Source organism: Pteropus alecto, unplaced genomic scaffold, assembly GCF_000325575.1.
Source record: "Pteropus alecto unplaced genomic scaffold, ASM32557v1 scaffold20, whole genome shotgun sequence".
Lineage (NCBI taxonomy): Eukaryota > Metazoa > Chordata > Mammalia > Chiroptera > Pteropodidae > Pteropus > Pteropus alecto.
The window spans coordinates 40,036,962-40,060,616 of NW_006436298.1; positions in this window are offsets into that span (position 1 = coordinate 40,036,962).

Below are 23,655 nucleotides of genomic sequence, written 5' to 3' on the forward strand. Positions count from 1 at the left end.
CATTTTCAGTGGGAACATATGTGGAAATAATTACTCACTATTACCCATTATTCCATACAAAAGTATAACACTTTTCTTGTTTTAATTGTTTAAAATATATGAAGATTGGTACTCGCTACGGAGTCAGAAAAAAAAATCCGTACTTTGTTTTGACAGATTAGGAGAATAAGAGAATATATGTTGCTTTGGCTCTAGATCTTTCTTGGTTACTTACAAATCAGTTCTAAGTATATTTCATCTTTGAATGAAGCAAGAATTCGTTAGGAGGGTATTACAACCAAGCACATGTATTACTTCTCTTCCTTTCTCGGAATTTTACTCGTTTTATTTTGTCGTCTGTTCTCTTTCATGGGTTGCCTGGGAAGAAAGGGCTTGGTTAAAATCAAACCATTTGGCATATCTAGTGTACGCTTGCTTTGTGATATGCACTATAAGAGGGATTCAGAAATGAACTAGATATAGTATCTTCCCTCTAGAATATGGTAGCAGAAAAGTCACCAATGAGAGTCCTACATGGGAAGGAGAAGAAAGAAAAAGAAAGAAAGGGGTAGCTTGAAATATACAAAGTCCTTTGGAAATCCACTCTGCTTCTTTCCAAAGTTTGGGGTTACAAATATTGATTTCTTGTCGATAGAATCATCATCAGCAGTGTCAGTGAATTTAGCAGCTATTGACCTCTACCTTGGGAACTTTCAGAATTGAATGTTGCATTTTCTATTCCTTTGGTAGGTAAAAAATGCTTTTCTTACTTGACATATTGCATGAGTTAACAGTTTCTGAAAAAGACCAATTGACTTATCAGAAACAATCTCTAAGTGCACAGCAAATGCAGTCATGTTCAAAGAAATCTACTGCAAGGAATTCAGTGCAGTGTGATTTAAACATGCCTCTAAAATGTGGGCCTTGAGCTTATAGTTTTCTCTGGATTAGGAAGACACGATGAGCATGAAGCTGAAATAGAGCAGAAACATTGATAGTTTTGTTTGCACTTTACCTCATCCTCATGACCTCTAAGTGTACTTCTTTGTATTTCTGTTCAACAAAGAAGAGGATTATTTCTTCAGCATGTGACCCTCTCGGTTTCAAATATATGCACAGGCTTTTCTCATCTCTGTGAGGTCATAGAGATACGCCTTCTACCAATAGGTTACTGGGGTTTGGACTTGGTATTGGGAGTAGGGGGACTGTACCAGTCAAATCTCCATCCACTCAGGTGGATGTTGGCAGGCTTCAGTTCCTTACTGGCTGTTGGCTGAAGGCCTCAATGTTCCCAACATGGGTACCTCTGCATAAGGCTGCTCGCAACCTGGCAGTTTGCTTCTGTCAGAGGAAGTGATAGAGCTGGAGTATGGGATGGGGATGGTGGGGTGAGTAGGGAAGAGAGAGAGAGTATGAACAAAAAAGTACATAAAGAAGCCACAGTCTTTTATATCCTAATGTTAAAAATGGCATATCACTTCTGCTATATTTTATTGGTCACACCGACCAAACCTGATACAAGGAGAAGACTAGACAGGTGTGAATCCCAGGAGGCAGAGATCGTTGGTGGCCATCTTAAAGACTGGCTATCAGAAGATGCTGTTTGTGGTTTGGTCAACTTTCTGGTAAAACTTTTTATGTTTGTAAAGGATAGGGTAGAATAGTACGTTCAGTGGTGTTCACATTTAGTGTTGTCTTTACTTGTAGACATTTGAAATAATGGAACTATGTTTTATTATGCTTGCAGTCTAATGCTTTTGAACACAAGATTAAATTATCTTAAGTAATAGGTGACAACACATCTCTGAGAATGTGGGTTTATAACTGGTTGCTGACACGTGTGTAACATCAATGGTATGAAGTGTCCATGTAATGCATGTACACTTAAAAGTAGCTTCCTATACCCAGAAACTTTTTGTCAGTTTTAAATTAGTATGTAAGAGTTAAACTTGCCTATTCTTTACTCTTTCAAAGTTATTAGATCTTTTGAATTGTCTCTGGTTTGCTATAACTCTGTGTAAGAATAATATACAAATAGCCTTACTTTAACCCATTTGATGGACACTGAGACTTCAGTGTCCCAATTATGCTTTGTACAGCAGAAGGAAGTATGTGATAATAGGTCCTGACACTGCATTCTGTCAGCTATTTTCTTTTATTAATTAACATCCTTTGGAGTATGGTTTATAGATGGACTGTGAAAGAAGTAGAAAGGGTGAAAAATAATAAAATCACGTTAGGACACTAAACAAAGCTTTGTATTTGTGCAAAAGAATACTCAAGAGCTTTAAGGAATGAAAGAAAGAATGGTTTTAGTGATTAAGTAAATCATATTGAGCTTGGTTTTCAATTTTATCTTGGTTTCATATTTTATCCTGGAACATATGAGGAGCTTGGCATCCTGGGGAGCACAAACGGGGTTTTGAGGTGACAGAGGGGACTTCTAGATTTGATACCTTAATACCTTGAGGTTCAGTGATAACAAGAGTTTAACCGAATGTATGTGATAGATTATCACAGTTTCTTCAATGGGTGCTGGGCCCAGCCCTAGGAGAGTGATAGCAGAAGTGGAATGGAACATGGCACATGATTTACGACCCTAGCAGGAGTGAAGCTCTCTTTCAAAGGTATTCTGTCCTTCCTTTGAAGAGCTGATTAGAGTGAAAGATCTTTAGAATCTGGTGATGAAGTGGTCAGACAGGGTTGGTCAGAGCAAGCTTATCTGGAGGCTACAGACTCTCTAGCAATATTGATCACATACTTCTTTCAGCCTCTAAAATCTCAGGTTCTAGAAAGTTTTACTACACTAACCCTTTGCCTATAGTCTCTGATGCTATCTGGTTGGCCTCTTGGACACCACTTTGACTCTTTGGCAGGGAGGAAACCAAGCTTTTAGGACTATAGGAAAATAATATGCAATTGTAAATACAAGTTAGATATGAAAATATTAACTTAGAATGAGAAAGAAATCACAATAAATTATACATTTAAAAAAGCTATGAAATACCACAAACATCACAAATTTAGGGAAAAACAAAAAACAAAACGGAATAGCTTTTGACTCCATGCATTGAAAACCTTTTTCTTTTACCATCCACAAACTTATGCTCCTGGGCACTGTGGGACAGAGTGACCCTCTCAGGATCTGTTCATAGTGAGGCATCCAGTCCTTAGCATTACTGGAAATCTACCTCTGATGCTCAGCCTTAAAACTCTTATTCTGAAATGTGTTGACTGGCACAGACAGACTGATCACATTTTCCCTTGACCTTAGGTCTTATTCCTTTATGACCTGAATTGGCAACCTTAGAGCTGTGACTCCTTTAGCTATCCTGTCCCTGGTCAGTTGACTCAAATTCAACATACTTTTCTCTGTTGAAATGAGCATTTATGCCTGTGTTTTGAAAAATGAAATGATGGTTTTGAAAGAACATGACCGATTGGCTGTAACATCATTTTCTTTCTTTCTGCCTCTTCTCCAATGGACATTAAACCATGAAAGGGGGTGAGGAACACTAATTTAGGGCTTGCTGGCTATTGTTTTACACCCAGGAAGATGACTTAATGGTACTTTATTCTCTGGAGACAGGATCGAAACAACTGACTTCTTTCCAATATAGACAGAACTAAGTATGATTTGAAAGCGAAATCATTAGACCTTGGATAACCTTATGAATTTTCAAAAGCAGGCTCGATTCATCTCTGCCTCCTATCATAGTTTCTACCAAGTCCATGTGTATTGAGCATGCATCTTGTCATGTAATGGATATCCCAGTTTAGATTTTAGTTTAATCCATCAAACATGTCCATAAGCATAAGGAATTTTGTTTTGCACCCACTCTGGGGGAAATTGTGCAAGGATCAGCCAGTCATGACAGGACAAGTAGGGCTCTGGGTACTCTGGTTTCTCAGGCTGTCACATTCCTGTCTTGCTTTCCATTTTCATAATTTCAACTAATTATCATCCTCACTAATCTAGCACATAGCACAGATTCCCCCAGATCTGCAGTTCAGATTTCCTTCTGGTTTTTTATTTCACCCCCCTCCTCCTTTCTTTTATTAATCAATTCCTAGGTGAACAAAAGTCTAATCTTTCTAGTTCAGTTCTGAATTTTCACTCTCTGTTGGCAGGATTTTCTTATCTATCCTGGTGGGAGGCTTGGGCAAAAGTCAAACCTCCTGCTGTATGGAACACCTGGCTGAACTTGGAAGGTAAGCTAGGTAACATGTGACCAATTTAACCAGTAGGCTGGGTGATGTTTTTGTTTTCCTTTCCTTTTCTTTCAAGCTCTCATGTGCTATATAACCCCAAATAAAATCATGCACAACTTATGTATATGTTTAATTCAAAAGCATTCTGTGTAAAGATAAAACTGAAATTTCATCTTAAATAGATCTATTCATTCAGTGCTTTGGAGGCCAGCCAGGAATGAACTCCAAATGTGAGACTCTGCAGTAGCAACTTGAAAGCACATGTTCCATGTGACTTAAACCTATATTTTCAAATAGCCAATGGAATAAGCTTCAAATGCTCTCAAGCTGCAATTAGGCTCATATGGAGAGATAAACAGAGGCTCCAAACTGTGCACTAAATCTATAAGTCATCAAAGTAATTTTAAAATCAATTCAACATTTGACAAGGAGCCAATACGATTCCCTTGTGATTAGAACGACATGCTCAGGCTACTACTATGGGTAAAATTCTGACAGCAGTGTTTTGTACATGCTGGAACCTATATGGGACACCCCTCCCCCCATTACCCCTCCAAAGAAAGCCGTTAATGAAGCATTACAATGGTGGATCTGTGAGATCACTAACACATGGGCACCATTTGACTGTGAGGGCATTGATGAAATTCTAGTGACTAGGCAAAAGTGCCAAAGACCCCATGTGTATGGTATGGCCCCAACCACAGTTATAACAAGCAAAAGGAACAATCATCTCTAATCTAGAGATAAATGAAAACAGTCTTTTTCTAAGGATGCGGAATTTTTTGTTTTGGGAGAGAGGATCAGAACGGAGGGAAAATGGCAGTGACTAAAACACCATTGCAGGTCCTCCTCATATTTTTTCATCTTTATAAGAGGAAATAAAACAGAACTTGCAACCAGAGAACCATTTACTGTTAATATTTTTTCTCTTTATGTGAGTTCCTGTTCTAAGTCTTTTTTTCTTATTCCAAAAATTCTTTTGGCACTTCAAGATATTGAGAAGACCTGGTATGAAAATGGGGTGGAGGAAGATGGGGGTCTCATTCTATCTAGCTTCTTTTCATAGTTTAACGTCTTTCTTTAGTTACTTTATTTTTTCTCATTGGAACTTCAGAAATAATTACCTCTGTTTCTTCTTGGGGAAACCAGAAGAGACAAGTGTCCCACAACTATGATTTTGATGCTGAACAACTACCATTTCATAAGAGGCTCAAAGCCATATTTCCTCCTCGGCCTTCACTCCCCCTTTCTTTCAACCTCAGACTCATCCTTACAGCTATTGCTTTTGGGCTCTGGCCATCATCTGACCACCATCGCCAGTGTGCCAGCCTCCTTCTCTTCCCTTGTGTTTCCGTACAGTGCTTCAGTCACAACAGACCTCGTTGGCTCTGTCCTGGTCCACCCCCATGTCCCTCATCCTCATGCTCCAAGTAGAGACAGGTAACAGAAGTAAAGGCTGTATACACAGTGGACACATAACAGACTTTGTTTCTTTTAGCCCACTCCCCTCCCTTTCAATTGGATCAAATGCCGTGTACATTCCTGTACCTGAATAAATAATACATAATATTGCTAAAGGTTCTGGAGCAAAGCCCAGATGAAATTTTTCTAAATGAAGGTCACAAGTATGATTTGCCTGGCTCCCTGTGGAACATTCCCAGGAAAGTCACAGTCATGAAAAAGTACTCTGCTTTTCTCCAAGGGTGTAAAGAACTGGCTTGTGACAACTTCTAAGGGGGAAAAAAAATATATCTTCATGGTCAGTTCATGCCAATTTCCTTCTAACCATCTAAACTCTTTTACAGGACCTACGAGGCCTTACCTGAGCTTCCCACCTTTCTGAGCTCATCTCCAGGTGCTTCTTTTTAAGTCCCAGACACACAAGCTATCTGCATTTTGCTCCTCCATCTGCCTAGGATACTCTTCACACAATCTTTGCTGCCTTCTTGTCATCCAGTTTGTAGTTTGGTAAATTGTTTTCACTTCTTACTCTACTTTTGCCTTCACAGTTATACCTATGTGAATTTGTATTTTAATTTAATTTAATAGTTTTACTTATTTTTGCCTTCCCCTGATAGAATAAGCTCTGTTAAGGCAGGAAGCTAATTGTCTTATTTACTGCTGTGTTACCAACACCTAAAACAATGCCTGGCATGTGAGAGACATTCAGTAAATAGTGGTGGAATGAAAAATGAATTGGTAAACATGGAATGACTCAACCCTAGGCCTTTTTTCAGAGTGATCTTCCTACAGAAGTATTCCTTTGAAAAAATTGTGACCTTTGTCACAAAAATTTGACATCATAAATTGAACCTGCCTATCAAGAATTAGGTCTTGTGGCAAATTTGGCAAAAGCTTATTTGATCCTGCTTATGCAAGACACCATTGAAGGCAACACAGAGGATCTAGAGCTGATTGAGAGATTGTGCTCGTTATAAGGGACTTCAAGCTTTGCGAGGGTGGTGCTGCTTTGGGGGGCATTTTACATAAAACAAGACAAAATAAAATAAAAACTAAATAGAGACCCAGCATTTATACTTCTTTCTCTCTGTTCACATTCTAGATCACTGTTTGAAGTTCTTATGTCCTTAGTATTTTTTAAGTCTCTCCACCAATCTTAGGACCTAGTGCCGTATCTGTAGGTTTGCTCCAGCCCTGATAACAGGTCTCCCCGTCTCTACTCCAAACTGTCTCTCATCTATTCTCCACGCTGTTGCTCAAATGTTATTTCTAAGCTCACAATCTCACTCCCCTGTTTAAAACCTTCAGTAACTCCCCACACTCCAAAGCACAACCTTCAAGGTCCTGTCTGAACTGGCCTCAGCCAGTCTTTTAGCTTGGCCTCCACCACTCCCAATCCTCATGCTACAAAGCTGCCACAAAGTTACATTTTTATTTCTCTAAATGGCCCATGATCTCATTGTCATATGGCTTTTCCATAGATAACGCCCTCTGCCTGGAGCTCCCACTGATGTCAGCTCAAATTTTAATGTCCTGTTCTCCGTGAAATGTTCCCTGACCACAAAGTCTGTTTACACAGTCGATCCCCCTTTAGAGCACTGATGATTCCGTTTGTTCTTTGCTTGACTATGTCTCTCATAATATTGAAACCTCCTTGAGTATAGGGCAAGGACAGTGTCTTGTTGAAAAGAAAAAAAAAAAAAAGAAAGAAAGAAAAAAGTATAAATGAATGATCCAATAAGGAAATACAGCTAATATGCTATAAGATTTCCATGGTGAAGATCATTGAAGGCATCATGAAAAAAATACATTTACTCTGGGCTTTGAAGGATGATCAAAAAGCTTTCTACAACCAGGGAGGAAGTGTGAAATATTTGAGGCTGAGGGGAATAACACAGAATCTGGCATGGCTGGAAGGGTGTAGAAAACAATGAGGCCAAGAAAGTACCTTAAAGCAGGATCACTGAGAGCTTTGTTTGAATGCTATACCATGGAGTTAAAAGCTATTCTGAAGACCATAGAGAGTTGTGATTGTTTCTGTATAAGGGTGTGATATCAACTGATTTATAGATCAGAATCCTCTGGCAACAAGGTGAAAGATGGATTGCAGAGGTGAGAAGCTGAAGACCATTTCAATAATCCACGTGAGGGATGATGAGGCCTTGGGCTGAGGCAGTGGTGGGCTGTGGGCGGGTGAGGCGGGGAGAAGATTTGGGAAACACTGGAAGGAAAACAGACAGTGTTTACTGTGAGAGAAGAGAAGGGAGGGTTGATCAGCTGAGAGGATGGTAAGGCAGACGTGCCGTGGAGCTGCCGAGCTGTGTCTCCCAAACAATAGTCTACTGTACTGGACACTCCTCAGTGCATGTTAGGAGGAGGGTGTTTCATGCTGTGCATTGCAGTTTTAAAGAACATTCAAAATGTAGCAGATTCCATCCAGGGCAAGGAAGGGGCCTGGAAACCTTGACTAATGAGAGTAGACTGGAGAAACCAGTTATCTGTTTGGCGTGTGTGTGTGTGTGTGTGCCCGTGTGTGTGTGTGCGCACGCGTGCACACACACACACACACACAAGCAAGAGGAGATGTGAGGGCTGCCTTCGTGCATTTGAAGACTGGCCCGTGGAAGAGAGATTATTCAAGTCCAGAGGACAAAACTTAGGCCAAGAGTGAGCTGGAACTTAAAGTGAAAGCACATCTGGCTCCACACAGGAGGGATCTTTCTCACATGTAGAGCTGTAAGCTACCTTGTCATCTAAAGAGCTTACTTGGACACATGGCCAAGCAGAGAGTAAAACAGCCTGTTGAGACATATAAGAGTTGGGTTTTGGGGGGTTAGATAGGAGATTAGACTGAGGTCCTGCAACCTCAGAGACTTTGTGTTTCCCTCCATTGATGTCCTGATTTATACTATCTTTTTATCACATAGTTTGAGAACAGATACTGTGACTAGGAAATTCTGATGGGGAAAAGGAAGATGTAGTATGAGGACCACTCCGCTTTCCTAGACAAGAGGAGCTTGGGTTATTCTTGCAGACCTCTGCTCTTTTGCTCACTTCCTTCCTTCTCTATAACCTATGGAATTGTACTCTGAGCTAATGTGCCCAGAAGGGGCTCTGGTCACTCTGGTCCCTGCATACCAGCCATATGGCAGTCAGGAAGTGTCTGCACTTATTCAACCCTGAATTCATCCATTTTGTAACGTCTTCAGACATAGAACAGGATAGATCCAGTGTCTGGGTCTCTGTCTACAGAGAATGCCTGTTCCCCTATGCTGGCTTCATTTTTTCCATTTCCACTTTATCTTTCCCCACTCAATTAACTAACTAACTAACTAAGTAGTTAACTTTCTCTCTCTTTCTGTCTCATCATAGGGCTTTGTCAGCCACTGATAAATTAGAAATCTTTCTTTTCAGAGATCTGGAGATGAGAGACCATGACAAATTCTTAATAAAAATATCAATGATAATAAATATCCCACAATTTATGTAATTATAGCTAATATTACTCTATGCTATGAGGGCCAAGCCTCAAAACAACCCCATGACATCAAGAAACTAGAACTTGTCCAAAGTGACACCACCAGTAAGAGGTAGAGTTGAGGTTCTAGGTCTGACTTTAGAGCTTCGACCTCTGATCACTAAAGCAGACAACCTTTTTTTTTTTTCTGGATAAGCCTTCGGATGATGCTAACTCACAGGCAGATGGTCTTCAGACTGCCACTGTCTCTTCAGACTGAAAACTCCCTGAGAATAAGGACTCATCTCTCCATGAGGCTAAGAGCTTCAATAACCGCATTGTCCAATACATAGTAAGAACAAAATTAATAAATTTTAATATTATTTATATGTTGAAATGATGCTGTTTTGGATACATTGGGTTAAAAGATATTAAATTTTACCTAATTATTTTTACTGTTTAAAAGTGGCTATTGGAAAATTTAAAATTACATTATGTGGCTCTTATAGTTTCTGTGGGACAGCACTGCTTTAGCTAATGGAGACCATGACTTTTCTGTGAGACCAACTCAAGTGTTCTGTGAAGAAAGGAGCTTACAAAGGGAGGAAAGCAGAGAGAAAACTGGAAACTAAATCGCTGTAAATCATGTGAATGGTATTCCATATGAATGATGCTGGCACTTCACCATGACTTCACGTTCTTGATGTCTTTGTCCCTAGACCCTTAAAGTTTTTGTTTGGATTCGTTTGAGAAAATGGCCCCATGCTGACAGGACAGGTCCCTCTGGCCTTCCTTACCACAAAGCCTGCCCTGAAATTGAGGACACAGTTTCCCTTCCACCCCCTGCTTCTTCTTCCCACCCCCTACTTCTTCTTTCCACCTGGTTCCCATTTTGCACTACCCAGGGCTGCAGAGCTGTCTGGGGGCACTGTTATATAAAAGGCACAAAAGCATCCCTGGAAATGTAATGAGATGGGGAAATTTGTATTGACCAGAATTCCCTTCTGGGTGAGAATTATTTTGGTTGAATTGTTGAAATAATTTGGTATAGTGCTCCCAGTGGAGGAGGGACATAAGGAACCTAAGGACCTTAAGTGGGTCCTTAAGTTTCTAAACTGCCTTCTAAAGAGTGTAGATTTGGTTAATTGCAGAGCTTTTGTTCTACTGAGGTAGGTGTGCAAGTTTGAGGCAAGAGGGGAACTGCTGGGGCAGCAGAGAGGTGGAAAGCTGCCACAGTGATCTTCCCCCCACCCCCGCTTAATTCATCCCACAGGTGTTCTTTTGTCAAGATTTTAATGAATATCTATTGGCTGAGGCAGTAAATTATTAGTCTCTGGAGCACCCTCATGTCTTAGTCTGGCCCTGGCATACTCTGATGACAAGCATTTTCTTTAGAGCTGTTTTTACAGTCTCACCTGGTTTAGTTAGGATTTTGCCTTTCTGCTGATGGTCAAAGAAATGACGGAGCTATGTGTGTGTGCACGATGCGTCCCCTTGCTTTCAGAGACCATCTCCAGGAAAGCAAGGCAGGGGCCACGTCTTCAAACTAGACTATTGATTTCTAAGATTTAGTAAATAGACCTGTTGCATTAATGTGACATGCAAACAAATGCATTCTTAAATGAGACTGTGAGCCACAATATCAATGCAAGAGGGAGGGGGAAAGCCAAGGAAATATTTGCTCAAACTATAATCCATCCAGTCAATATGGAAGGAAGGGGGGAAACTTTTTATCTGTTTGCTTCCTCTGTTTCCACCCCAAGAGCCATAAGCAGATCCTATTCTTTTCTACAACCCAAGAGCCACACCATCTTTAACTCCTTTCTAATAGCCCCTCCCTATCTGCCCCAAACACTTAAGCTGACATTCTGCATCCAGTGGATACTGGCTAGATAAAGATAAGGGACTGAAAAGAGACTTCTTGGCAGGGCCTTGGCAGTGAGAGTGTCTTCACAATTAATTCTAGTCAGCCTGGACCCCTAGAACTGATTAAGGGGTGCTCTCTATCCAGAAGCTGAGTATTACTTGAACAGGCCTATGGCCATTTGCCATTTGCAGAGCCTAAAGCTGCAGTACCTGATCCTGCACATGATCCAGACAGCGGCAGGCTGGCCGAGCAGTGGGGCCTGGCTCTTTGGGTTGTACCTGGAGAGTGTGTGAGACACAGCAGCTCTGTGCTTATGGGCCACTTGATTCTCAAAGCAGATGTGGGCTGATGAGTTTGCCGAGCTGCAGGGAGTTGTTCTGGACTTTCTTAAGAGATCTGAAAGACAGTCACACTTCTCCTGAGGGCACCTGGGCACCAGCCCAATAGTCTGACAGTGACTTGTCATCTCCACACCCTTTGTGTAGTCTGCTCTGCAGAGTTGCCATTCTTATAATCTCCCTGTGGAAAGTGAGAAAAGTGCCAAGAGGGACTATCGACCTGTTGCAATGCAAACAAATGCATCCTCAAATGTGACATGCAAACAAATGCATCCTCAAATGAGGCTGCAAAGCTCTCCTTCCAAAAATAGAATCACAGATTAGTCTATTCTTCTGAGCATGGTAGCAGCAATTGCTAATAATATTAGCAGATACTCACCTGTGCCAAGTACTGTTCTAGGTTGTATAAGTTATTTAATCTTCATAACAATTCTCAGAATTAGGTACTGTTATCGTCCCCATTTTATAGATGTGGAAACCAAGACACAGAGATTTTAAGTCATTTGGCAAAGATTATACATTTGATAAATGGAAGAATCCGAATTCAACCAGAGTCTGGGCTTTTAATCACTATACTAGATTGTCTTTTACTATGTATTTACTTACTGATACATTTTTGTTTGCTCATATTACAGTGGGGGAAAATATTCAGCAGTCATAAGCAAATTTATTTTGGAGACCAAAGAAGGGTTCAGCCCAAGGCACAAGCATCTATATCTCTGCACAGAACTTACTAATGCTCCACAGACATTTTCTCTGAAAGGTTGACTGATGTGACGTGTCTATGGCTGCCTTGGTGGCATGCACGTGGTGGTAAATTGAGCGGACCACATTTTTATAGTCTGGTCTATTTGGCCCTGGGTGTGTACTTGTGGCCTCTGACACAGGGTCTGTGTAACTTCATCTAAATGCAAATTTCAAAGTTTGAATTTTGAGAAAAGAAAGGAACCTTAAAACATACTGAACTCAAAATCCCATGAGAGTCCCGTGCAGACTGTGAGACTCAACAAGGCTGGCCTGACAAAGCCAGTGGAGGGAGAGAAGGAAAGAGGCAAAGAAGTGGACAGAAGTAACACAGGGTTACCAAACCAGGAAGCAGCAGTTTCTTATCAGGTAATCTAAATATCCTTTCTAAAAGAGAGAAAAAATAAATTCAGGGAACTACTTTTTGGTGGAAAGATTGCTAGGAAAGTTTGCCTATTCTAAGCATGTCATGGAAATAATGTGGTTTACCATTTGTGAGAGTGAGCAGTCAGACCTAATACTTTATTTAGATACAGCATTAAATATGGAGAGTGTGTGTGTGTGTGCGCATGTGTGCGTGTGTGTAACTTAAAAAATGTTAGTAAGGTTGGAAATTAGGCCAAAGGGGCTGATTAAGCAAATTCACATTCTTTCCCTCCTACCGCTTTTTATCCCCTCAAGTCCTTAGAATGAACAGAAAAGAATTTTAAATATATGTAAAGAAAAGAGATAGCATCAGTGGGTCAAAATTTATGAGGAATCTTTGAAAATTTGAGTTTAGATGAGATTAGATTGAAGGAGGATTCCACAGCCCAAAATAGGTACAGGATGGGGTGATGAGGAGGGGAAGCTCGCCCCAGGGGAGCACTGGACTGAGAGGCAGTGGATAGGGACAGGAGGAGCCTGGTCCGGAGTTGCTGTGAAAGCATCCTGGAGATGAGCAGCTTCCTCCTCCCTCCAGATAATAGCTGCAAATGTGAGAGGCAGGGCAAAATCTCAGGTGGTGAGTGAAGCCCACAAGGAGTGAGGAGCCCCTGTGCCCAGGACTCCAGTTTAGTCATTGGAGTCAAGCTGTGGTCACAGACAGGCTGAAAGGAAAGGGCTAATAAATGATGACCTTACAACCCCAAATCAGGATGTTAGAGGACACCGATCATCATGAAAGAAATTACATTTACATTACATTTTACAAAAAAGATATCCCAAGATACATAATTAATAGAGTCACCAAGAGGAGACTTTGGAATGTGTAGAATTAGCATTTTCAGAGAGCTGTGAGACAATAGTATTCTGTACTATTCCAACCTGTTGTTCAAGTATGAAGGTTAAATAGGACATTTTAAACAACAAAACACTTAAAAATGTATCACTTATGAATATTACACGGAATAATTTAATAGAGAATATACCTCAGCAATATTAAAAATGAACTCAAAAGAAAGATATGGAAGCAATATTGATAAAAATATAAGCATAATTTATAACCGAGTATTAATTATTTAATTGACTATTACTACATAAAATTAAGAACTAAGATTGCACGTAATTTTAATATTGTGGGAGCTCAGAGGAATGGGGAGAAGACAGGAGGTTATAAGTATTGATTAAAGCTAGGCTTCAATATATAAACATAAGTTTTATATAAATATCACATAACTTTAAATGTCTCTTAAAAATTTGAATAAAACTCAAATAGCAAAAAAGGAGATATAACTTTCACCAATTAAAGGAAAAACACGGAATAAAAATAATATGTACAATAGATATAATCAATTCAATTTATTAAAGAATAAATAATAAAGCGCTGTAAACATAATCCACAGAAAAAAAGACGATTAGCACAAATCAAAAGTATAAGAAATAAATATAAATGGTTTAAATAACACTATTAAAAAACAGAGAACTACAACTTGGAAAAGTTAATATCCAGCTATACATTTTTATGAGAGAAATGAAATGACCCAAGAAAGATGAAAATATGTGGATGAGAAAAGATATTCTAAGCAAATATTAATAACAATATTGATAAGAAAAGCTACTGTAGCAATATTAGACAACATAGAATTCAAGACTAAAACTATTTAAAAGGAAAAAGCAATATATATCATGTTGATAAAAGGTTCAAACCAACAAGAAGTTTACCTCTCAATAGCTTTTATGAGCACCAATGTCAAATTACCTAAGGTAGAATAGAAATCACTAAAAATATGAGAAAATTCAAATTAACATTCTTTTAGAAACTGACAGAAAAAGTAAGCAAGATTTAAAATGAAACTCTAGAGAATTCGAATAACAATTATCAAACTTGTGCTTAAACTATCAGGATCATGAGTTGGTTACTTGGGGCTACATACAAGATTAAAGACGTCTACATTTTGTTTCATAACTTATACCATCACAGAGTCCCTTCCTTCCTCCTCACTCTCTTCCTTCCTTCATCTTTCTATCTGCTTATCTACTTTTCCTATTTTAACTTACGGTAAATGATTCAAGCAATACAGAGGAAAGTAGAAGGTTAAGTCTCTTTCTTGCCCCTATTCCTCAGTCTCCCAGTTCACCAATCCAGCCAGGTACAACTACTCTTTTCAATTTAGGTATCACTCAGGATAATCTATACAAATACAAGTTTACACAAGTATGTATGTATCTATGTATTTAGGTATATATTTCTGCTTTTTAAAAATGCATGCATATGGACATGTGCATTTGTTCATGTTAATAAATATTTTTCTATAACATTATTTTAAAGTTCTAAATAAGTTTCTCTTGTATGAATGTATAATTTTTTGTAACTAATGAATAATGTGTCTTATAACCATTATACATATTTTGGTGATCAATTTCTAAAACTGGAATCAAATGGTAATCAATGGAAAGAAACATTTTTAAGACTTTCAAATATGTGTTGCCAACTTTTTTCTAGAAATTAAAAAAAAATTATTGTAATTCAATATAGGTTACCTAGTTATTAGTGTAAGTTTATATTTTACAAGTGAGTAAAATCTTAGTTAAGAAATTTGTCAGTGATGAACTGAAGGTTGAGGGGTACTAGGCCGCTATCACATTGAAGACCCAGGCCTTATGTATTAAAATCCATCAAACCAAATTTGCTGTAGCCAAGACCAGACTTTATTCATGTGCATGCTTCACCGTAAGCTTGAGGGTAGAAAGTGTGAGGGAGATTAATGAAAAATTCAGTATACTTTGACTTCCTCTGAAGTTTAGCCTTAGATGTACTCTATAACTTTCTAATAGTATGAAGAGAAAAATATTTATTAGAGGGAGAAACAACATGGCAAAGTTTCATTTTAGAGGATTATACAAATCTTTTAAATGAGTAGAGTAAGAAGGCAGCTACACTTGCTTCATAGCATAAAACACCACACTTAGATTGAACATGGGGCTACGTCAGTGGTTCCAAAAGTACAATTGTCCTTTAAAATACTCTTAATATATTACCAACAAACAGATTCCCTGGAAAAATGAATTTAGAACTTAAAAATACTACTCATTATTTCAATATCTTGAAGATTCATAGTTCACATTAATGACTCCAAGAAATCCAATAAAAAAAAACTTCATTTCCTCAGCATTTTTGAAGTTTATTTAATCAATAACCTATACCTCTTTTAAAAACATGTGACACCTATTAAATGCCTTCAGAATTAGTGTTCTGGAGAACATATTTTTAATAATGCTGGTCTGTAATATGGTGGATTCATTGAGATAATACCAAAAATTTTTTTGGTACAATTTTCAAGTAGCTATCTTAAAACTGTTGAATGGCAGACTGGTATTTTGGGATCTGTCATTCAGCTGAATCATATTAATGAATCATGATGAATGAGGTGGCTTTAACTTTTCATGTCTCTGTTGACTACATCTTAATAATATGATATAATTAGCTAGTCCCTCTAATTATAAGAGATGTTAATGAAGTTTCATGATTTTCTTCAGACGCCTGTGGACAGGTATAGGATACCTGTAGATTTGCCATTTCTACATCTACTCTGATCAAAGTCTATTAATATCTATGTATTCTTGAAAAGATAAGTTGGAGCAGGTGAGAGGATTGCTAAGGAAGATGAAACCATTGTAGAATATAAACCACCTCCCATAGATTATATATTAGTCTGACATCAGTTTTATTACCTGATCAATAATAGTTAACAGAGATCCCTTAATTCTGCCTGCCAGCATGTAACAGGAAACACCTTAATTATATGCCACTATTTAAAAAAATTATAAATAGTGTAGATCGATCTTCTTTTCACTTCACTTACTACTTAGGTGTGGACGAAAAAGAGGCCACTTAGTAAACCTGACAAGCTCAGGGGAGGCCTGCGTAGTGGGCCTTACAAACCCAGAGACCAAAGTAACCACACAAGGTGGTCTAAATGTAAAAATTCCTAACTAAGAGCAGGTCATGATGGGTAGTCACTTCCGAGGGCTATAGCTTCCTTGTCAAAGGTCAGTCTTTACCTTTGAAATTGTTATTGTCTTTGTGCATCTAGGATAATATACCTTTGAGAGGTCAGAGTAATTTTTTTCTCTAGACCCCTCGAAGGCACAACCCCAGGCATTAGAGCAGGAGACCACAGAACCCTTCATTGTTATCTCCTGCCCACATACAATCTCTGTGTGCTGTAAATGTTAACTCTCCTGTGCTCACCAGTGTAAAAGAAATGTGTCTCTCCGTTTTACCTTTTATCAGAGGTTCCCCACTTTACTTTCCCCCACCTCCCTAATCTACCACCAGTGACTTTCATGTTACCTTCCTTATGTCTCCTCCTTTGATTCTAATGTATAAAATGAACTGTAAAACCGCCATTCTCTGGAGCATTTTCTCAGTCCATTGAGATTTTTGCCTCCTGGCACTTGTCATCAGTTTGACTCAAATAAACTCTTGCAGGACTCTTTCTAAGGCTGGATGTTCTTTCATTGACATGTCTTACTTCAGTTCTTTACTATGCTATAAATTACTTTTGTTGTAAAAATTTTAAGTTAAGCCTGTATTTTATTTCATATTTTTATTGCTTGCCTTTGATAGCAAATTGACAGATATTCATTATAAAGAATTCAAACAATAAAAAACATCTAAAGTAAAAAAATAAATGCTCACCTTTCCCCTAACCCTACTATTCAAGGAATAATCAATGTTAACAGTTTGATGTGTATACTTTTAGTTCTAGATAAACATTTATGTTTTTATACCTTTATCCATACGTACTTTTTATTTTCACAAAATCTTTTTTTATTACTAATTGTATGTTCCTAGAACTTGTTTTTCCCCTTAAGAATATTTTTAACACTATTTTATTTCAGTCTATATAGATCTACATCATTCACTTTATGGCTGCTTAGTAGTCCAATGTCTATATATATTAAAGTTTATTTTACCAATCTCCAATATATAGATAATTATATTATTATATGTTTTTTCTTTATAAACAATGCACAGTGAACAATATTTAACAAAACAGTTACATCTTAATTCAAAGTCAACATGCAAGGCAACAATTCCTAGAAATGAATTTAACTTGTAAATTTATTAAATTAGAGTACTTAGTTTACCATGTGTGAAATTGTGATTTATAATAAATATATATTTGTTCTTTATTCTATTTCTGGCACAGAGCTCCTGTAACCCTTGGAATTTTCTGAGTAAGGAGAGTAATGAAGGTACCTTTTGGTATGTGAATGAAGTGTCTTTTGGAAGCACATAAGGATGGGGCTGGTTTCCAGGAGAACCAACCATGTGAGTAGAGGGTTGGAACTTTCAGTCCCATTTCCTAAACTCTGGAGATGGGAGAGGGGCTGGAGATTGAGATGAGTCACCAATAGGCGATAATGTAACAATCATGCCTATGTAACGAAGCCTCCGTAAAAAAAAACAGCAAAGGAGAGGGTTCAGAGAGTTTCCAAGTTGGTAAACACGTGAAGCTCTGGGAAGACTGAAGTGCTTATAGAGAAGGCATGGAAGCTCCACACCCTTTCCCCATTTGTTGCCCTACGATCTCTTCCATTCGGCTGTTTCTGAATTATATCCCTATATAATTAATGGGTAATCTAGTAAGTAAAATGTTTTTCTGAGTTCCGTGAGCCACACTAGCAAATTAATCAAACTTGAGGAGGGGGTCATGGAAACCTCCAATCTATCACTAACTGGTCAGTCAGAAGCACAGGTAACAACCTGGACTTACAACTCCTGTCTGAAGTTTAGGGCGGGGAGGGATAAGCAGTCTTGTAGGACTGAACCCTTAACCTGTGGAATCTGATGCTATCTCCAGTTAGACAGTATCATAATTAAGTTGAATTCTCAGATACACTGCTTGTGTCCAAGAATTGCTTGTTCGAGATGTGAGGGAAGCACCCCGAACAGTGGAATTGGGTATAGAATAGCTTTATACTGTGTGTAGTGTAAACCTGCACAGTCATAGATATGTATAAATATATAATGTATACAGAAATGTATAGTACATAATACATTCATATGCAATATGTAATTTATAGTATTTTAATTATATAAAAAGCAGAATGTGAGGTTGAATTTCTCCAGGTGCGGAGATTTTATTTTTTTATTGTTCTTGTGTCTTCGTTTGTGTGTATACGAACTCAAGCTCTTCTACATAATTTTCCAGCCGGAGTGATTTTCATTTTAGATATAAATTTAATTACATCACGTCCCTGCCGAAAACTCTTTATTGGCTTTCAGATGAACTTAGACAATAACCCAGATCTCTAACATGGTCCACATGGCTCTGCCCTCTTCACCCCTGCCAACCTCTTCAGTCTCATCTGTGACACTCCTCCATCACTCACTAGTCTTGGGCCACCTTCTGTTTTCTACAGTTTATTGAATGTGCCTCTGTATATGTTCTTCCCAAGTATTTCCTTCACATTGATCCTTGGATAATTCTTCATGATTGCCAATTGCTAATGAACATTAGTACTATGGAGGAGGATCAAACTTTTCTCTATTAAAGTTCTTCTGACTGGTTTAATAAAATAGGCAGGAGAAAGATTAGCAAAAGAAAATAACCAAATTTAATACATAGATATGTATGAGAACCCTGCATACATGAGAGAGTCAGACCTCACATGCAGGAGAGGTTCAGAGATAGAAGAGGAACAGTATGTAAGACATTCTGAGCTAGGGATGAAGTAAAGTGCCTTGGGGGCTTTAAAATGTCATTGGAGGATGATAAGAACAGAACTTTAGTAAATAGAAGTTTGCTCTGCCCTATAGCTAAGTCAAAAGAAGTTATCTCTGATAATCCCTTATGGGCAAGGTCTCTAAATCAAATTCTTCTAGGTAGTTAAGTGGGGAGGGCAGAAGTTTCTCTTGAGCCTGCGGCTAAAATTTCTTTTAGCTTGAAACAATCTGCATGCACAGAGACACATCTTGTAGTGACTTGTTCTGGTTCCCCATAGTACTTCCTTTATTAGTTCTCATATTAACCATAGTTTTTCTATTAGGATATCTCGTATTAACCATAGTTTTTATATTAGGAACCTCTATTAGGATATCTATCATAATTTTAAGAATATGTGTATTTATTGATTTAGTCAACAACCTATATAATTTTTTCCATTAGAATGTAAGCTTCATGAACTTTTCACCATTAAATCCTCAGCCCCTAGCACATAATCAGTGCTCAGTTAATAGTGATAATAATAATAAATCCTTGCAAAGCACTTCACAACACTGCTCTATGTGCTGTATACCCATGAAATATATTTAATCCTCACTGCAGTCCTAAATTGGTATTACTGCTATCCCCATTTTACAGATAACAAGACTGAAGCGTGGAAATGGTTAAGTCACCTGCCTGAAGTCATAAAGCTGGTAAGTGGCAGAACTAGGACTTGAATATAAGTAATCTGGCTCTAGCATCTGTGCTCTTAACCACTATAGTAGTGTTTTAGTATTTTCAATATGGAGCTTAAATTTAATACAAGTTAATAAAAAGTCCTAGAACAAAAATGTAGCAACTGCCAATGGGTTACTTAGTGTAAGACATGTTTGCTCTATTTGGGCTTATTTTTGAGATATTTTGTCACTGATCATTAACTTCATCGTGTTTAATAAATGTAAATCAATAAAAATGTTAAAAAGTAATATGGGTCTATTTATTATGGGAAAAAGTTTGAATTTAAAACATTAAAAGACCTAAGAAAATGATGATTATTTATGGAATCACTTTGGACTGACAAATTTCCCTCCAAAAAGGTTATATTGATTTTTTTATTCTTCCTAGCATATGAAAGTGCCTCTTTTCTACACTCTCCCAATCCAGTAAGCAACATGTGTAGTTTTTTGTCTTTTGCATTTTGCAAAATGCTTTTTCGTGTTTTGCATTTTTGTCATCCTGATGTGTGTTTCGAATGAAGACGATAGTCTTTGGTTAAATAAAAATTGAGCACATGTGTGTATTTGGTAAGTGCTCTTTTGCTAAGAGCTTATTATTTAACAAACTTTGCATAAATCATCTCGTTTAGGCTTCACAGTGTTTAGAGTGTATGTGTGAGTGGGTGGCACACTGAGCAATTCTAGGGTTCTATTTACCCAGTACTTACTGTGTTCTTATTTATGTGTTAGTTACAGTGTTTGATAATAAAGAAGTATACCACTTGGTTTCTACCCTTAAGGAACATGTAATTCAGTTAAATATACTAGACTAACACTTTTTACTTACAGGAGAACAATGTAAAACAACAAATGATTCAGTACTAACCTGTGTACTACAGACCATAAATGACATATTAGCAACAATATGTTTTGAGTACCATTATATGCAGGACACTGAGAGGCCTTGAGGGAAACCAAAAAATGTATGTAATTAAGAAAGCAATAGGTGGATAGAGGGCAGTGATGGCTGCAGATGCAAAATCTGATTAGACCTTGAAGAAAGATTATAATTAGATTGGGGCGTGGCTCTTCCAACAAGGGTGAAGGTAAAAGGTTAGGAATGAATGGGACCTATTTTGGAGACTGACATTTTCTTTCATTATGAAAAATGATCCCATAAAATCACCTTGCTTTATCAGAAAATTTAATAGATAGCTGGAAGTAATTAATGAAACATCATGTAATCTCCACATGGTAGAGCAATCAGGAATCATATAGCAATATTCACTAATAAGGTAATTGAAACTCATTTTCAAGGATGAGAAGAACTGAATGAACTCTTAAGGCCTTCTTGATATGATTCTACTTGGCCTCGACAACATCCTGAGAGTTCTGCTACTCTAAGGCAAATGGCACATATTTATAGGGCTCCCTATGAGGGCTTACGTAAATTAAGGCTACACATTTGCCCTTAACAAAGTAAAATAACCAATTTGCTCAGAAAACCAAAAGGAGTTTTCCAAACCTTACCTCTGTGAGTCTAACACGAATACAGAATCCTGAAAGATAAATTCTGTAATCAGAAAGAGCTGACAAGTTTTCTTCAACAAATTGATTGTTTCAGGACTTGAGTAAAACACACAGAGTGCACAGTTTAGAACTAGCAATCTTCAATCTTGTGTATTTATTACAATGTATCAGAAGAAATCTCTGAATATTCCCTTCTGACCAGTTTGGGAGAGGAGGTGATCCTCCTTTTAAAAACTTGCTATTTAAATGGTGGGCAAATTTCTCAACCTCTTAAGTAGAATGAGAATAATAATACAATCTACTCCCATAGAGCTGTTGTACAAATTAGAGAGTATTTAATATATAGTGGTTTCCACAATTACCACACATACTAAACACCAACTGAAAGATACCTACTGTTGTTATTATTTTTCTTTTCAGACTGGATTAAATAAATTTGAGAGAACAAGGTAAGCCCTCAGGGAAAAGGGAAGACAACTAACATTCATTGGGTGCCTATTATGTGCTCAATGTCTTTAGTGGTTTACAGCTAGGTCTCACTCTTTGATGGAAAAGTAGTGTTTCACCATATGCAAAGGCTGAGCCTATGTATCACTTATAAAAGCTAAAGGATTTTTAATAAAACATGATATCTTGTTAATGTTAAAATGTACACTGTAATTTCTGCAATCATTCCAACCCTAATTTGAAATAATAGACTTTGACATGGTGTTACAGATTTAAGAGAGTAACAAAAAACTCCAGTTTTTTCAAATCTAGGCTGGTGACAAACTAAGATCAAGTTGTTATCATGACTTTTGCTTGGATAAATACAAGCAAGAAATTTGGAAGTCTCTAAAATGATGTCTTCAGCAAGCCTTTAGGCTATTGTCCTTGAGGGATGGATTTGAGTTTTGCTTGTTTTAGAAATTACAGTTTTCTGATGGTTTTCTGTGATTAGCACTAGTTGGACACTTAAAGTATTTCTTATCAGGAAGACTCCATTGGATCTTCTATATTTTGTGTCTTTAAATGTGTCTCTGAATGACTATCTGAGAAAGCATTTAGCAGAAACACTCATTAATGGATTTATTGTTATCCTACATTTACTTCTAATGCAACAACAATCACATATATTTCCAAAGTGCTTTTTATTACCAAATACAGCAGAGCTCTTTACTAACTAAATGTAACTCTGAAATAATTTGCCCCATCTCAGCTATGCAGCCCTCTGTGGTGTAGAAGAAGGGCAGCAGCAAGGAAGGAGGAATTCTGAGAGGGCTCCAGGAAGAGGCCAAGCTGGGAGGGCCATGGAATTGTTTTCTGTTGAAAATGCTAGCTTCCTAGCCTTCAGGCTGAATGCAAATGAGTACTCCAAGATGAACCATTCTGCTCTGGGCCACAGTTCGTGCTTTACTCCCACCCTCTTTTGTTCCTCATCCATGGAGATATACTTTTTTGCAATCAAGCCAGGAGACAGTTTTAGTTATAGAGAAGTGTTAAAATTAAGATGAAGAAAAATCAGTGGAATTAGTTGCTTTGTAGTGGAAACATAAATATTACTACATTGTTTTCCTCATCCTCTCCTGATTCCTAAAACCATAAATTAATGTTGCCTGTTTTTAAATTTAGAATCACAGACTATGCACTATTGTGTCAACTTCTTTTGCTTAAAATTATGTTTGAGATTCACCCAGGTTTTGGATAGAGTTGTAGTTAATTCAATTACACTGGTAAATAGCATTATATCATATGAATATGCCATAGTTTCTTTACCTCTTATACTGTTGATAGATATTTAGTTTGGTTCTAGTTTTTGCTATTACAAATATTGTTACTACAACCATTTCTTGTGCCTATCTTTTGATATACACACAGCTATATTTCTCTTGGTCATATAACTTGGAATAGAATTGGTGGACTTAGAAGTGTTTTTTTTTTTTTTAAACCAATTTTAACTTTAATAGATAACTGCTAAGTAGTTTTCTATATTAATTATACCAATTTACACTTCACCAGTAGTGTGTGAAAGTTCCCATTGTTGTCCATGGTGACAAATACTCGTATTTTGAGACTTTTAATTCCATTCATTTTGGCTGAGTAGTGTTTCTCATTATAGTCTTATTTACATTTCCCAACTACTAATGAGGTTGCATCTTTTCATATATTTATGGGTTATATGGATATTGAGGATGATAAATTTTCACTTATCTTTTGATGTTTAAGAAGATAGAGG